The sequence below is a fragment of the Megascapheus bottae genome, chromosome 13, assembly GCF_031878675.1.
Source record: "Megascapheus bottae isolate mThoBot1 chromosome 13, mThoBot2.hap1, whole genome shotgun sequence".
Lineage (NCBI taxonomy): Eukaryota > Metazoa > Chordata > Mammalia > Rodentia > Geomyidae > Megascapheus > Megascapheus bottae.
The window spans coordinates 1,300,786-1,319,726 of NC_143521.1; the positions used below are offsets into that span (position 1 = coordinate 1,300,786).

The 18,941-nt window shown below is 35.4% G+C and overlaps 1 pseudogene; it reads left to right on the forward strand.

The window, feature by feature from the left end:
* Window positions 1–5,773: 5,773 nt before the first annotated feature.
* Window positions 5,774–6,538, forward strand: LOC150055407 (periphilin-1 pseudogene; annotated as a pseudogene).
* The last annotated feature ends 12,403 nt before the right edge of the window (window positions 6,539–18,941 follow it).

The window sequence follows — 18,941 nt, forward strand, 5'->3', positions numbered from 1 at the left end:
ATTCAGGAGGCTTAGAGAAGGTAAATAGGATAAACACAAGACCAAAAAAGAACAGATAATACAAAAATATACTTAAATCAAACCAAAAGACCTACTTAGACAAACTGTATTTTCACTAATGAAAACTGAAAGCACAAGAGATTTTGGAAGTTGATAGGGATGTGATTAACAACCAGGGTAAGATATAAGATTTATAATAGACTTTTCAGAAATCATGAAATAAGGGAAGGGTGCGCAGATATAAATTGACTAACCTATAATTCTATGAATACTGAAATTATTCATTAAAAATCAAGAATAGATCCAGGCATCAGTGGATCAGAGAACCTCATACTGAAGAAGCTGAGATCTGAGAATTATGATTTGAAAAGCCATCCCAGAGAACGTATTATGTGATACTCTTACTCCAATAAACTACCAAAATCCCAGAAGTGAAGCTGTAGATGAAGTGGCAGAGAGCTAGTCTTGAACATAAAAGCCGAGGCATGTTGACTATGCCCTGAGTACAAGCCCCAGAGAAAGGAAGAAAAGAAGGAAGGAAGGAAAGAAGGAAGGAAGGAAGGAAGGAAGGAAGGAAGGAAGGAAGGAAGGAAGGAAGGGAAAGAGGGAGGGACAAAGGAAAAAGGAACAAGATTTTTCAGACAATAAATAACTTGAGGGACTGGGAGTTTGGCCTAGTGGTATAATGCTTGCCTAGCATGCACGAAGACGGGGGTTCAATTCCTCCATACCACATACATAGAAAAAGCTGAGACTCAAGTGGTAGTGCTCTAGACTAAGAGCAGTGCTCGGGCCCTGAGTTCAAGCCCCAGGACTGGCAAATAAATAAATTAACTTGAGACAATTTATCTAAACCAGTATCTCCCTATAAGAAGATGTAAATTTTTCTTATGTTGAATGAAGATGATGTAAGTCATAAATATACTTGAAAGTATCAGAGAAAAAGTGACAACAAAATGTCACATTTTATTTCCTTATGCTTTATTGATCTGTAAAGGACCTTAGTATTTAATGTAAAAACAACAATAGTATTTAGCTATTTCATTACTTGAGAGTAGTGTTTCAGTATTAATTATGTGGTACATACAGATAAGTTATAATAAACATCAATCTATCAGTAAGTTGGGAGGAGGACCTGGAAATACAATCTGGTAAGTTATATGCAGGGTACATATTCAGTTAAAGTTCTCTTCAAAGTTGTGCTTAGCCCAGTTAATAACATTAAAAACCCTAAACAAAAACTCTAAATCTTCTAAATATATGAACATTGAGGTAATTAATAAAATGGAATCATACTAATATTCAATAAGAAAAGGCAGAATGACAAAAAAGGAAAGATGGAAAATAATATGAGCATGGTGATTATTGATCTACTTTAGTACCTTAATACACATTTAAGGTATGTGATTATCAAAATGGCAAAAAGAAAAATTGGAAGTACTGAATCAGAGGTTATGGAGCACTTCTGTAATCCCAGATATGTGGCAGCAGATACAGGAGAACTGAAATCCTGAACACAGAAACACTGGAAGCTGCACTCATATGGAAGAACACTTGCAAAAAAGAAAAATGCAAAAAGAAACTGAGAAAGTCAAGATCCAAATACATTATTGTCTGCATGCAACACATTTAAATATATGAAGATGTGCATGAATGGAAAGTAATAGAAAGCGATATACCATGAATAACACTAATAAAATAAAATGGATATAACTGTAGTAATTTCAGATAAATCATACTTCAAATCAAGGAATGCCATTAAGGATAATGAGGACATTGTATAATGATAAGGGTACCCATCAAGTAAAAACATAAAACAACTCTTAGAATAATAGAAAGGCCAAGTTAATGAGCCAAAACATTGCTATGCTAAAATGAGAAGCAAAATTATTCTCTGTTGTGTCCAGAGATTTCAGTAATTCCTTGTCATTGACAAGATAAACAAGAAAACTGAGCTAAACTGTGATTTTTTTTCCATTTTTGTGTATCAGGGGCTTGAACGCTGAGCTGGTCACTGTCCTTGAGCTCAAGGATAGCACCGTACCCCTTGAGCCATAGCCCCAATTCCCATTTTATAGTGGTTAATTGGAGAAGAGTCTGACATTCTTTAGTGCTCCACCTGGATTTGAACGGTGATCCTCAGATCTCAGCCTCCTGAGTAGCTAGGATTACAAGTGTGAGCCAAGACACAGCTACCTGAGCAAAACTATGCATTTGCTTGATATATTTACAATTACAGAACACCAATGAAATGGTAACATAGTCCACCAACTCCATCAATTAAAGCATCTCCACACAGTAAAAATATGTAAATGCCTCCCAGCAATTTCAAAGTTATTCCCTACAATATCTTTGTGAGGCAGAGATTAGACATCTGCTCATTTAAAGACATCACTCCTCTTGGGTTTCTTTCTACATTTTCTAGCTAAATTCTTTCCTGTTCCAGTTCTAGTTCCCTTAGTAGATGGACTGTTCAATCTTACATGTATATTTTGCCCACACTCTGAATCCTGCCTCAGAGAGCAAGACAATTTTTCCCATCTAAACTTTACAAATATTCCACTTACAGATTATTTTATTTATTTGTTTGTTTGTTTGTTTGTTTGTCGGTCATGAGACTTGGACTCTGGGTCTGGGCCCTGTCCCTGAGCTCTTCAGCTCAAAGCTACAGCCTATCTGTTGAGCCACAGCGCCACTTCCAATTTCTAGTGTTTAATTGGAGAGAAGGGTTATGGACTTTTAGTGCCAGGGCTGGCCTTGAACTGCCTTCTAACTTTGATTATCAGATGTCAGCCTCCTGAATAACTAGGATTGCAGGCGTGAGCCACCATGCATGGCAAGTGATCTGCAAAACAGCTGAAAGTGTTATCATCTAAATCTATTAATGAATAGAGTTCTGCAAACCTGTAAAATACCTGTTTAAAGTAACTATAAAGATAAATTTTCTTGGAGGTTATGAGTGAACTTGGAGGTTAAATTGTGCTTTCAGTATAGTAATGGATTAAGCAAATATAAGCTAAACACAAAATTAGACAACATTATCATTGATAAAGATACAATCTTATGAAGCTCCAGGAAAAAAAAACTAAACAAAAATTAAAATCCTACTATAATGACTCAATATGGTTTCTGGGAACAATAAAAGATATCATTTTATAAGTTGACCATTTTTCTGGTCAGCAAAATCATGTATCTGATTCACCAAAACTAAATTCAAATTATAAATAAATAAAGTATTTTCGAAATGAAAATTAGCTCCAGCTATTAGGGCTTTTAGTTATTAGTCTTCAAACATTTACATGAGCATTTAACTTTAGTGTTAAATGATAGGCTGACTCTTAAATATGGCAAACTAAGGTTTGCAATCAAAAGAGATTTTTCCAGGATTAACTGACCAGAAATACACAAAAGCTCACTCTCTACATAGATACTTATGGCCACACACAGTGGGCCAATAATTTTATAACACATAGTTCTCCTAGTTTTATATAGCCAATGATTGAATTATGACAGTAAGAATGAACCAAACCTTTTAACTCAAAATTGGTGGGCACGAGCAAACAAGCATGATATAGAAGCAAAGTTATGCATTAGCCTTTGACCTGCAATCCCAGGTCATTGGACCCTAAAGTCTTGGGTTCTGTTTGCTTGGGGAAGTCTCTGGTAAGTTTAATAAAGTTTTAGTAAGTTGTCCTTGAAACTGGCTTATGCTGATAATTTCCATGAATTTTTTTAACCCATTTCAAATTATGCTCAGCATGAGAGCAGAAGTAATCTCAGTGTCAGTCTCAAACCTGTAATCACAGCTGTCAACAGGCTGAAATCCAATAATCGAGGCTGGAAGGCAGCCTGAGCCAGAAATCCAATGATAAAAGTTTATCTCCAATTAATTTCCATCAATAGTGAAGCTATAGTTCAAGTGCCAGAGAATTAACCTTAAGTAAAAAACCTGAAGATCAAGTATTAAGATAAAGTATTAAACATCAAGACATAAGATATCTCTAAAGAGGACTGAACATGTGCCAGGCAATAGTCAAAGTTTTCAAATAATATTTCATTCATTTTAGTTATTCCAGGACTTAAATTCAGGGCCAATAGTTTACTTGGCTTTGGCTCTACCCCTCAAGCTACATCTTTAGTTCATTTGTTTTTCTGCTAGTTTTTCTGGAGGTAGAGTATAACAAACTGTTCATTTCAGGTTGGCTTTTGATCCATGATCTTGATCTCAGCCCTCCTGAGTAGCTAGGATTATAGGCAGAAACAACCAATACCTTGAGAGTTTAATTATTATGCAGTCCTGTGAATTTGAATCCACTGATGTCTCAGTATTGTAGAAGACTCATAGGCATCTTCTTCAAGCTGACACAGCTAGAAGGTGGTAGATTTGGAGTTTGAACGCAGGTAATAAGATCAAGAGATTGACTCTTACTTAACCAGTAATGCTATCTCTCATATACAACTACATTACATAGCATCTCGCTAGGCATCGGTGGCCCACACCTGTAATCCTAGCTACTCAGGAGGATGAGATCTGAGGTTCATGGTGCAAAGCCAGTCCTGGCACTAAAGTCCGAGACTCTTTTCTCCAATTAAACACCAGAAAAATGGAAGTGGTACTGTGGCCAAAGGGGTAGGGCAGTAGCCTTGAGCTGAATAGCTTAAGGACAGCGCTCAGGCCCGGAGCTCAAGCCCTACTACTGACAAATAAAAAGAATTATATTACACAGCATCTCAAAAGCAATTCAAGTTCAGAATTAAATTATCTTGCCCTTTTGAGTTAAAGCCCCAATTTATAGAGACTTAACTCAAATTCAAGAAAATCATCTTTCTCTATTTTATTCTGTGGCTAGAGGGAGGGTATCAGGGCAGCATTCTGTGAACATTTAATTTTATAGTAGTTGGATTGGTTAAATATCCAACATCTATATTCTTCTATATGTAAAGGCTTGAAATAATAACAGAAAAGCTTCTACTGTGTAATTATTTGACCTTTAAATTTTTAAAGGACTTTCATTTTATTACCCACTCCACAAACGAATAAAAGTTTGTTTTAATTTGAATTATGGTACTAGAACATTTATAGTCATGTTGACCACAGGGAAAAAAATCCAGGGTTTCTACGAGAAGTAAAAGCTTTGTCTCAAGTTTATCATCATGACAATAAGTAGAGAAGAATTGCTAACAATATATAACTTTCATGAATGTAAACTTTTTTTGATAAATCTGTTAGCAAATTGCTAATTTTGAACAATCATGTACAATGTCAATGAGGACATTCCATATGTGCCAAAAAATCCTAGTTGCAAAGTTGACAAAGTTTAGAAATCTCTCATGTTGGCAAAGACTCAGTAGAAATAATTATCCAAGCGTCTTTCTTTTATTGTTGCTGCATTCAGAACTTCATGTTATTTTCTTCCGAATCTTATATTTCCTTTATATCTTATATATGCTGTGTGAGCAGTTGCATGCAAGTATCTTAGTCTATGCACTGAACAAGCATTTACTCCGATGCTTTGAAAGTTATTATGAAAGATTTAAAAACAGTATTGTATTCACCATTTAGAGATTTCCCACGAGAAATTTTCTCGTTTAGGTTACTTTTCTAATTTCTAAAGGACATAAATCACTGTCTGTAGCATAGACATGCTCATCAAAAAACTGTATATTCTTGCCCCGTCTACTCTCCAGCCACCATGAGGTAAGTTCTCTGCCATATTATCCCCTTGTTGATGGTTAGCCTTACCCTCACCCACAGCAGAGGAGCCAACTAACCATGAACCACCATCTCTTGGAACGGGAGACAAAAGATGGCTTTAGAAGGAAAAGTTTCTACTCTTCCCATTATTCATGGGACTATTCTCCCCTAAAAGGGAGCCTCCATTTTTCAGAGAATCACCTGGGGGTCCAAAGGACTCTCCACACAGCAGGTCTGGCTCCAGTATCAGTAGCAGGGGCTACTCTCCAGAACAGAGCAAGTCATATTTATTCCACCAGTCTCAGCATAGAAGTAAAGAGAGACCTGCTCAGTCTTTGAAACTTCGCGAGACACTTCACTTTCAAGCTCTTCAGCAGTTCCTTCATCAAAGGTGTTAGACAAACCCACTAGGCTAACCGAAAAGAACTGGCTAAGGCTACAAGCAAGTGGGCTGTGGAAAAGTTAGAGAAGTCCGATGAGAGTAATTTGCCTGAAATTTCTGAGTTTGAGACTGTACCTGCTGGACCATTATTAATTGACCAGCCGGAAGAACCTGAGTTGAGCACAACAGCTGGGACAGAATTATTTGAAGACAGTCAGCTAGACAGTTGCTCTAAAGCAATAGCACCAAAAACCAAAGAGATTGAGCAGGTTTACCCACAAGACTGAAACTTTTGGGATGGTGGTGAAAATGCTGATTGAAAAAGATCCATCATTAGAACAGTCAATACAGTTTACACTGAGGCAGACTTTACATGAAATAGGTGAGCGGTGTGTTGAAGAACTAAAGAATTTCATTGCAGATACGATAATTGTGCTCAAGATTTTGGAGAGCCTTTTTAGAAGAATTAGTGTTCAGGCAAAATAAAGAAATGTTTCTAGATGTAACCACCCTCCCTCTTCCCCCTCTGAATTTGTGTAAATCCATAATGTATAGAAATTTTGTTGCAAAGAAGTATTTTATTTGGCCATATTTCCAATTTAGTTAAACATCTAAAATAAATGTTTTGATTATAATTTTTTTAAGCACAAAGCTATCTAGTTCATACTCCCTGTCTATACCACCCCCCAAAAAAATGATGGTTAATTTGCTGAGCTTTGATAAAGCAGTCCCGGAGAGCAGCCTTTTGTACTTACTCCTGTTCTACTATCTTCCACAGCATGTGGTGATTTGTTTGGTCATGTGAGTATAATTTATAAGTAGAGCTCATTCCACTTAAAAATGTAGAATCTTTTGCATACTTGTAATGGAGATTGCAATGTGAAAACTGTTAGCATTTTAAAGTGTGATTATTATTATTGTTGCTCTTATTATTATTGTTATTATTTTAATCTGATTCTTTTTTAGGCCTTTAGCAAGTGGAGGGAACCATCCTAATAAACAGTATTTTAATGAATATTAGCTTTGAGAACAGTCCTCATTGAGCAACAACAACTGAAACATTAAAACCCCTAAAACGCACCTGAACATATTTTTCCAAATAAATAATTTTTTGTACAAGTATCATATAGTAAGAATAAAAGAGCAATTTGAGATGAAAGGTAAGATGTGCTGCTTCAAATGCCTTTCTGCAGAAAAAAAACTCCACATAATAAGGAGCATAGGAGTTTTACATGTTCATAGGCCCGTATTTGAAAAAATACGATAACATGCTCATAATTAAATCATTTGAAAATTATTCTTTTACTACTTTATAATCTGAATATTTTGTTCTGGTCACTTTTATATGTCCTTTAACCTTCAAAAGTGTTCTTGAAAGAAACAAAGGAGAATTAGTAAGCTAGCTGTGTACCAGTCCTTCATGAGTGACCCAACCATATCAAGAGTTAGTTAAGAATCTAACTGGGACCATTAGAATATTATACTAATTTCCTGGCCATTTTCAGCAGTCCTGTGCATTGAGCCATAATATAATTTTGTAGCATTCATTAGTATGAAACTTTAGCAATCATGTTTGTTATTACTGCCCAATTGCATTATCCTCCCATTCTTTTTACATTTCTAACATATACTCACTTCAATTCTGACATTATTTTATGCCCTTTATTGATATCATCTGAAAGTACCTCAAGATTATATTGAAAGTGGAAATAGCAGTATAAATAATTTTAATGGAACTTACAATGGGTGCTTCAAAGTATGTTTTTATGCCATTTTACAAATTTAAAAGCTTGATGAAGGCCACATAAGTTTTTTAAGGTCACTTAAATTTTCCTCTCTTTGAAATCTAACTTCTTGACTTATAAATTATAAGCCCAGTAAAAGTCCCATAAATTATCCTTGCTATTCTTCAATGTGAATAGCAGTGTTGTTCACTTTAGAAAGATCAAGAAGGCACTGATGTTGATTTTATTTAATCCTCCCGGTGTTTTTTCTTTCCTTTAAAAAAAGTCTACTTCCAGAATTCAGTTCCTTTTATCAAGATGGTTTTACAAGTTTAAAAGTAAAATTTGAGATACTTTAATAGACAAAGGAGTTGTTTGTTTTATTGTAATTGTTAGTGTTTTGCTAACATATTTCATTTTAGACATATGCATTTAAAGCTGCGTGTAGCTTGGCATTGGCAGCATTCTGCTACAGTTGTCAGTGTTAAACAGCTTGTTTGGTTTTTGTTCTTTAAATCCCTTTTTAAAGTTTAATTTAGGATAGATATATACAGATGTGTTCTAGACAGTGTATTTTGCTAAATGTTCTTATTTGTAGATTGTCTATTGATTTTGAGTAATGCCCAACCAATGTAATGAAACATTTCTTGTCTTACCATATAGCCTTGATGATCAACAGAGGAAAAACGTATTATAAAGCTTTTTGTGAACTTAAAAAATACAAAATAAAGCAACCAAGGTTAAATTTAAAAATATGTAATTTCTTAAGAATAAATATTCCAAAACTTGTTTCACCAGTGTTATTTTTGATATGAAGATAAATCCATAGAGTTGATTTTTCTCTAACCTAAAAATTCAGTATTTAAGAGGTCTTAGATATCTCTTCCTCTGACTCAATGAGGCTATTGCTATTTTCCTTTGTTTTTAATTTTATTTACATAGATTCCACTTCATCCCATTTAGAATGGCCATTATCAAGAAATCTAGTAACAACAAATGTTGGCAGGGATATGGCCAGAAGGAAACATTACTACACTGTTGATGGGAATGCAAACTTGTTTAACTGATCTGGAAAGCAGTGTCAAAATTCCTCAAAAGACTAAACAGAACTGACCTCTAAGCCAGCAATCCTACTCCTGGGTATTTACCCAAAAATCCACAAACAAGGCCATACTAAAGTTACCAGTATATCTTGCTCATTGCAGCATTATTTACTAATACATGGAATCAACCCAGATGCCCTCCAGTATGGGTCAAGTTAATGTGGTATATATACACAACACAATGGATTAAGAAAATGTTGTATATATACACAATTAAATTCTATGCTGCCATCAGAAAGAATGACATAGCCACATTGGTAAGGAAATAGGAAGATTTGTTTAAAAAAAACTATATTAAATGAAATAATCCAGAGCCAAGGAAACATAGACTCTGTGGTTTCTATCATTTTTAATAATTAGTATATGTCTAGGATTTTCCTAGCAAAGGATCACAATAGTTCGAAAGTTATGTACATGTGATCACATAGGATGATGCTAAGTGGTTGTTGTTCTTTGTGGTTGTTCTTGTTATACTATGTGAAGTCATTTCTTTTTTTTTCTTTTATTTCCCCCCTCCATGGTTTATCTCCTGTTATCACTATATGTGTTGCCTGGTGTATTGTCCAACCATTAATTAGAATTAGTGAGCAGATGGAGAACAACAAAATGATGAAGAAAGGACAAAGGGTGAATCGATCTAACAGCAATAATAACAAGACAATATATTGGGAATGAACTGTTGAACCTGGGAAGAGGGCCAGGGGGAGAGGAGAAGTGGAAGAAAAACATGGGAGGGGGTAACAATGTTCAAGAAGAAATGTACTTACTACCTTACCTATGTAACTGCAACCCCTTGGTACATCACTCTGACAACAAAATTAAATTAAAAGAATATTTCTTTCCTTTATATATCCTGGATAGTGATAGTTGAATGTCTCATTTCAGTTTTCCTATTTGCAAAAATTCTACCAAGTTGTCTGAATAAAAAAATTAGAAAAAGACCTTTTAAAATAAATGTTTTGCAATATAATGTAATATGTGTTATAGGTCAAACAGTATACTTTGGCGGAAATCATTTTTGGCAAAAATCATTGCTTATCACTGAAGGTCTTGTAATTAAACAAACTCAAAGCCAAATTGAAATTCTTGTTAAGTCATGTATTTGAGCCAGTGGAAAACCATATAAACAAATGTTAGCTAGTTTTTCTCATCTGTGTTTGAAATAAAGATAAACTCTGAAAGGACTTAAAAATTTAATAAGAATCTACAGCAGATGACCTATGTCACTTACATGTCAGGTGCTGGTGTTTTAGAGAAGAAATACTGGCAATGATTTCTATCTATCTGTGAAACTTACTGTTTTCAGTGAAGAACCTGAAAGCACTGTTTTGCACAAAAAGGCATAAAAGGTCACATAACTTTATTTTCTATGCAAATGATTTTTCTAGATTACCATATTGGGAAATATATAGCCAAGCCTAAGTGTGGACAAAGATACACCTTATAAATAATGAATTCTATTACTCAGGGACAACTTTGAGAGACACATAAACAATTTTATAATTCAGTTCTTCAAACAAACACAGCTGGGTCCCTAGCTTCTGACCAAGTCCTCAATAAATGGTGGTACCTTTTCTCAGATTTATTTTGAAATAAAATGAAGTATAAGTTAAAGGATAAATTTTTTACTTTATTTTCTTGGCTTTAATAGAAACAGAGGAATATTTACTACTAGTAGAGATTACTGACAAAAGGAAATATGGAAATAAATAGAGCTCTATTAATTAAAGTTGAGATGTTAGTTTAAATATTGACTAGAGCATTATTGATAAGCTATTTTATTGGCACTTTTTATATTAATTTGTATTTGTTCTAAGGAGTTTTCTTTTATATTTCAGTTTAATTATTTCTTTTCTAAACTCACTCATTACCTAACACGCTTTACAGAGAAAGGAGTGGAATAAGAGTTATAAGAACTATAGGAAAATTCAGAAGCAAAAATTCATCATCACTTATATTTATATTTCCTTCAGAATTTTACTGTGCATGAAGTATGCGCATTAAGAGCAATAAGAACTCTCTAAATCCTGAAAGTTCAAGCCAAGACCATTTCATTGAACATACACAATAATGATACTTGTTCATTCACAGAAGCATAGCTTTTAGTGATCACCGTTTTTATATCCATAATTAATTTGATATTTAGCAATTTGAATAATACATGAGAGTACAACTAAGATTAGTTCTTTGTACATGAGGTTTTCCTATGAGACTGCAAACATTTATTTTCTTTTTATCATAAACTTTTGGCAAATTACCATATATATATTTATTTATTCATATATATATATCCTTTTATTCTTCTCCCATTATGTGGGCTCTGTTTATCTTGTTAGATCTATCCTTTGCCATGCAGAAATAATTCAGTTTGATGCAATCCATTTGTTCAGTCTCTCTTTGATTTGTTGTGATTCTGGATCTTTACTCAGGAAGTTTCTTTTTTTTTTTTTCTACCTGTGCCAAGAAGCCCTACTCTTAGAAATGGTTCAGGATGTTGAATTGCCACATAGGAATAAAAGTACCAAGTTGAAAGGATCTTAGTAAGAGAAAATTTACTTCTGCACACAAAAAGTGACCAGCAGGAAAAACTTGGCAAGCTAGCAGGTACAGGGTGTAAGTAGGCTGCTCCTTTTTCATCCCAAATGCAGTAGGCTCTGGCCCTCTATTCAAATATGAAAAGCTCAGGTTAATAATCTGCAAATAATTTGATAGTTTGAAAAGAGTAGGATATCTTAATTTCATCTTCTTGCCACTTTTTGGAACAACTAAGGTTTGTCTTAATTACAGGCTATTTCCTTACTTAATCTCTTATAATAATCAACATAAATCAAGCTGCCAGGCCAAACCAGGAACTATTAAGCAGCACTCTTTGATTAGAAAAGACAGATTTTCTCACTACTCCCACCCCCTCTTTCCAATTTGTATTATTTTCTTCAAACTCCTTTAAAATTACTTAATCCTTTACCTAAGGTCTATTTAATAACATGATACAGACATTCAGATGGGGCAGTCTCTATGAATTAGTCCCTGCATGAATTAGTCCCACAACACCCAATTAAAGACTTTGTCCAAATTATAACAATGAGAGACATTGAGGTCTTGTCTATACTTTGTAGAAGTGAACTTGATTTTTTGAAGTGCCAGAATGAATGAGATAGAAAATTGAACCAAAATACAGGTTCCACCCCAGATGACTTGGGAAACCTTAAGCCAAATCCCCCATAATGCTTAATCCAGGCTAGACAATGGTGAGAGCAGATGTATTCCTCTCTCTTCAAAAGTTTGGCTTTCCTTATACCCAAAAATATTTCCTAGCAACTAAGATTTTCCCACACTGTATAAAAAAGGACATAGAGAGAGGATGAAGTTAGAGTTATGAGATAGTGACACAGCTTATTAAAGTGGATTTAATCAACCATTGAAAACAGCAGTAACACTCTCCTTCAGTGTCCTTTTGTCTTGGAAAAGGGCTGTCATGCATGCCAGGCCAGCAAGCTCCATTTCAAATGCAAATAGAACAATCTGAGGTTCTGGTCTACTTGCCACATACATGTAATAATCACTTTTATTTGAAGTTTCTACAGAATATCTTATCCATTTCAATTAGGCATTTGTTTCATCATATATAGTTTCAACAGCTGTGACATATATTAAAGTATTTCACCCCTACAATATCCTCAAAATGAGCTAAAGTACCATACACCATGAACAATTTTTATTTTTTTCTTTTATTTTTGGTGTAATTACAGAGTTGTTAAAGTTACATTACTTCTTGAGCATTAATAACTCTTCTCATATTTTTGTCCCCATTTCCTTACCCCCACCCATCTTGTTTTTCCCCTTCCCTTCTCTATTAACTAATAAGCAAATAAATATACATAAACTACACCAAGTACAAAAGCAGATATCGTAACCACATGAGATTAACTGTAAAGGAAAAAAGAGAAAAAATAACTGCACATACTACATTGAGAACAACAAACACAAAACTAAACCTCTTGTTTCCATACCCTAGAGTTCATTTTGTTTAGCCTCATCCTATATGACCATATATGCATAGCTTTTGAGCTATTGTATTGCTCTGCTAGGATAGTCCTAGTTGTGTAATAATTATTACAAATGAGAGAAACCACGGAGCCTAGGTTCCTTTGGGTCTGACTTACTTCACTTTGCTTATGATTTTTTTTCCAAATCTTTCCATTATTATTGAAAGATTTTTATCAACACTGAGTTTTACATCATATTTCAAATGTCATGTTTAACAAACAAGTATTCAATAAGGGAATCTCTATAGGTAATAAATTCTTACGTTTATGTAGTTACGTTTATATCTCCAACACCATGTCCATAACATTGGATACCAGAATATTATACGGTTTGAATCTAATATACACATATCTAGGAGACCATGAGGCTTTTGTTCTTTGGTCTTGACATATCTCACTCAACATGGTTCACTCTGGTTTATCCAATCCCAGAAAATGCCACTATTTTATCTTGTCTGTTGGCTATGTAGAAGAATTCTATTTTATATATGTACCACAATTTTTGTATCCATTCATCTGCAGTAGGGCATCAGGGTTGTTTCCATCACTTAGATATTATAAATAGTGCAGAGATGAACATCGCTGAGCAGGTATCCTTATCATATCCTGGGTTATGATGCTCAGGGTAGATGTCCAGGAGTGGTATGGTAGGCTCAAAGGGAAGGTCGATTTTCAGTTTTTTAACAAAACTCAAAACTGCCTTCCAGAGTGGCTGAACTAGGTCATATTGCCACAAGCAGTGCAATCGGGTTCCTCTTTCTCCAAAACCCCACTAGAATTTGTCATTGTCTGAGTTCAGAATACTGGCCATTTGAATTGGGGTGAGGCCGTATCTTAGGGTTTTTTTTATTTGCATTTCCTTTATGACCAAGGATGATGAGCATTTTCTCATATGTTTTCTTTCGCCATTTTAACCCCTTGATAAGTCTCCCTTTAGTTTCCTAGCCCATTTAGCACGTGGTATGTTGGCTTTGTGGGGGAGATTCATTTCTTGAGTTCCCTGTAGATAATAATATTAAGCGTTTGGCTGATGTATTATTGGTACATATCTTTTCTCAGTTAGTTGGCTGTATTTCTTCCTTGGTAGCTATGCCTTTGTCTGTGAAAACCTTTCATTTTTTAGTTAGTCTCATTTGTCCAATCTCTCTCCAATCTGTTGTGACCCTGGGACTTTGTTCAGGAAGTTTGTGCCTCTGCAAATGAGTTCCAGTGTCTCCCCTATTCTATCATGTAGCAGTTTTAGGATTTCAGCTCTAATATTGAGGTCTTACATCCATTTTGAGTTAATGCTTGTGCATGGGGAAAGGCTGGGATCAATTTTTAGTTTTGTGCATGTGGCTGCCCAGTTTTGCCAGCACCCACAAGTGAATAGGCTGTGTTTGTTGCACAGTATATCTCTAGTTCATTTGTCAAATATAAGTTGACAAAAGGTATGTGGTTTTATTTCTGGTTTTTCGATTCTGTTCCATTGATCTTCTGGTCTATTTTTATCCCAATGCCATGCTGTTTTGTTATTATAGCTCTAGAATTAGAAGTTTAGTATTGTAATAGCTACTGCATTTCACTTTTTGCCTAGAATTGCTTTGGTTATCTAGGTCTTTTGTTGTTCCATATGAACCTTTGAATTAAACCTTCTATTTCAGTAAAGAATGTCTTTGGGATTTTGATGGGGTTTGCATTAAATTTGCATATCAATTTTGGCAGTATGGCCATTTTCACTATGTTGGTTCTCCTTAACCCATGAGCATGGGATTTTTTTCAATTTCCTGGTATCCTGTTTAATTTCTTTTTTTAAATATTTTTATTGTAATTAATAAAAGGGTTACATGATATTTGCCAGATAGAAGGTGCATTAATTCAAATACACTGATACCCTTTCACATGTCTTGGTCCCCATTACCCTCCCCCCAAACCCCCATCTTGGTTTTGCCCGCTTCCCTATCCAATTTCAAATAACCAAATACAAATATATCCAATGTATCAGATAACAAAGTGAGATACTGTAACAATATGAGATAACCAAGAGACAGCAAAAGAGATTAGAGATAACACAGTACATTAAGGACAACAATCATTCATTATATGGCATTTGTTTCAATATCCTAGAGGTCCTTTCAATTAGCTTCATACTATAAGGCCTTATGTATCAAGGTTTTGCTCTATTGCAAATCTCTGGGAGTAGAGCCCAAGGTTTCTACTGATTATGACGAATGAGGGAAACCATTGAGCCTAAGTTCCTTTGAGTCTGGCTTACTTCACTTAATATGATTTTTTCTAAGTCTTTCCATTTCCTAACAAATGGGGCGATATCATTCTTTCTGACAGCAGCATAGAATTCCATTGTGTACAAATACCACAACTTGTTGATCCACTCATCAACTGAGGGACATCTAGGTAGGTTCCATATCTTTGCTATGGTGAATAATACTGCAGTGAACATTGTTGTGCTAGTGGATTTAGTATACCCTAGTTTCTGGATGGTTGGGTAAATGCCAGGAAATGGAATTGCTGGGTCATATGGGAGCTCTATGTTTATCCTTTTGAGGCACTGCCATACTGCTTTCCATAGTGGTTGAACGAGTTTGCACTCCCATCAATAGTGTAGTAGTGATCCCTCCTGGCCACATCCCCTCCAGCATCTGTTATTATTAGTTTTCCTGATCCTGGCCATTCTAACTGGAGTGAGGTGGAATCTTAGAGTTGTTTTGATTTGCATTTCTTTATGACCAGAGATGTTGAGCATTCCTTCATGTGTCTATAGGACATTTTTGTTTGTTTAAGTCTCTTTAAGTCTTTGGCCCATTTTTTTCCTCTTGTTTAGTTATGGCTCCCTCCCTTATCTCTTTCTTTATGTTTTCATAGTTTTCATTAATGATTTTTATCAATTGCATTTGTATTGCACTTGGAAGACTCCCCTCTAGGTTTGCCAGTGACTGTTCCATTGTCTGTTTATATTGGGTGAGGGATGTTATTCCTTGATTTGACCTTTTTCTTGAGTTTCTTGTTCTGCCCATTTGAAAATGGGAGCAAGATTAATACTAAACATGATTATAATTTTTCAGATATAACCAACCTACACCTCTTTAGCTGGCAGACACTAGATGTTCACAATTTTTGATTAGTATTATCATTCTTTCTTTTTGTGCACTTACAGGCCAGTCTAATACAACCACTGATAACCATTTTATTACCAAAATGATAAGACTCACAATCCAATCTGTATTGTATTTAAGTTCCTCTGGACCTAGAGTATAATTGAACACCTAGATATACAGTATTGCTCAATGGCCATCAAGTGTAGATCCATGTATTGTAAGAGTTGAAAGATGAATAGAGGACCAGAGATAGGAAAATAGTATGAGAGAGTAGAGGGGAGGTACAAGAGGAATAACGTAAGAGTGTAAGATTATTATAGTAATGAAGAAAAGGTATAGCATAAGGATAACTGACCTAAATTGATAAGCAGGTAGCGTATTTGAGTACAAAGTTTGGAAAATATTAGATAAAACTTATGAAAATAAGAATGGTAATAAGAATATATTGAGAAAAGAGGGTGGCAGATATAGGAGATTTCAATGATGAAAAATTTTAAAAAGAAAGAAAAAGCAAAGTAAGACAAAAACAACAACAAGCACAAAAAAACCCCATGCAGAACGAAAAACAGAAATACAAAAACCAAAAACAAAAAAGCAAAAACAACAACAACAACAAAAACAAAATCAAAAAAAAGAAAAGAAAAAGAAGAAGGTGGGGGGAGATTCCTCACTATTGTGAGCTCTTACTTAAAATATATGAGGGTTGAGACTAAGAGATTAAAAAGTAGGTGACTGTATCAATATAGATATCGTTTGTATTCAGACTGTACCCAGAGCTGTCACTATGTTTCCAGGAACAACCACAATGACAGAGGGATACGGAAGAGAAAAGGGAGAAAAAAAAGTGCAGGTATGATGGTAAAGAGAAAATAAGAACACCTATAGATGCAAATAAAAAAGGGGTGGAAGAAAAAAAGAAAAAAAAACCAAAACAAAGAAAAAGAACAAAAAAAAATAAAGAAAAAAAAGGGTATTCTTTAGGATTTTTTTGGGGGGTGGTCAGGGCAGGATAGGAAACTTGTGGCTCCACTAAATTCGGGATCAGAACAGTTCAGAAAGTCTTTTTCTCTTGTGATTTGGCTATGAGGTTTTTCAGATCTGACTGTTCGGGAAAACAAAGCTGAAAGATCCGCGGGTGGCTTTGTTTACCAGGTCTGCGGCTGCCACAGGGGATGGACTTCAGCAGCTCTGGGGCCAGATTTCCGGCTGAGGGATCTCTGGGAAATCCTTTGCCAGTAAAAAAGATGGCGCTGTCAGGAACACCTCTCAGGCTCCAATTGCTTTGGCCAGGTTGTTGCCAGTAGATAAGATGGCGCTGCTCTCAGCTTATGGGGGAAGGGCTCCCTCCCAATGCTGATCAGCGAGCAGAAGTGTATCTTCTCCTCGGTGGTACTCACAAATTGCTGGATTCTCTGGTTCCGTGAAGCTAGCAGGTCCGTGCACAGCCGGGTGTCAGTTCTGGGCTCCCTCCGGCTCTGTGTGGCTCTGTATGCAGATGGCAGGTTGCGGCGCTAAGAAGCACTGCTGCTCAGATTCAGAAGAGCCGCTTTGTCTCCGAGGCTGCTCTGAGCGGCTGGCACTGGTCCCTGCTGTCTTTGTGCTGGATTTCTGCCTTTTTCCTCAGTGACTGAGATCTCTGTGTCGCTAAAGCTTACTTAGGATTGATTTGAGGTATGTATTGTCCCCTACGCTGCCAAAACTGGTATCTTGGCGAGAGCTCAGAAAGACTCAAACTGAACTGCCGCCATCTTCCCTCCTCTTTAATTTCTTTTGTTAGGCTTTTATAGTTTTCATTAAGTAATTCCTTTGCATCTTTGGTTAAGTTAGTTCCTAAATATTTTATTCTTTGGGAGCTGTTGCAAATCTGATCTTTTTATTGATTTCATGTTCTCTGCGTATTGTTGAGGTACAGAAAATCTACTGACTTTTGAAGTTTGATTTTGTATCCGGCCACATTGCTAAAGTGATTTATTAGTTCTAGGAGCTTGGAGTTGAGTATATTGTGTCCTTCAGGTATAGGATCATGTCATCTGTGAATAGGGATAGTTTAATTTCTTCTTTTCCTTTGAAGTCCTTCTCTTACCTTATTGCTCTAAGGGTTCCAGCACCATATTAAAGAGAAATGGAGAGAGTGGGCATCACTGTATAGTTCCTGATTTTAAGGTAAATAGTTCTAGCCCTTCTCCATTTAGTTTGATACTGGCTGTAGGTTTGTCATATACGTCTTCAGTTATTTGAAGGAATGTACCTCCTATTTTGTCAAATTCCTTATCAGAGTCCAGAGAACTTACGTGATTCTTAACCTTAGCTCTATTGATATGATATATTACATTAATAGATTTGTGAATGTTAAACTAGCCTTGCATTTGTGGGATAAAGCCTGCTTGATCGTGGTGTGTAATTTTTAAAATTTATTTCTGGATTCTGTTGGCCAGTATTTTATTGTGGAGCTCTGTGTCTGTGTTCATTAGTGATAGGTCTGTAGTTCTCTGTTTTTGTTGCGTCTTTCCATAGTTTTGGGATGAGTGTGACATTGGCTTCATAAAATAAGATTGATATGGCTCCTTCTGTTTCTATTTCTTGGAAGAGTTTCAGGAGTATAGGTATTAATTCATCTTTAAAAGTTTTGTAGAATTGTGCAGTGAGACCATCTGGACCTGGGATCTTTTTGGTTGGCATGTCACTGATTGCTTCTGCTATGTCATTGTATAAAATTAGTTTGTTCTTCTTGGTTCAATGTGGGTAGCCTATATTTTTTTAAAAAAATCATTCATTTCTACTACATTTTCATGTTTCTTTGAAAATAGGCCCTGGAAGTACTTTCTAATAATGAACTGAATTACCTGAATACCAGTCATGATTGTTTCTGTAAGATTTCTAATCTTGTTAATTTGAG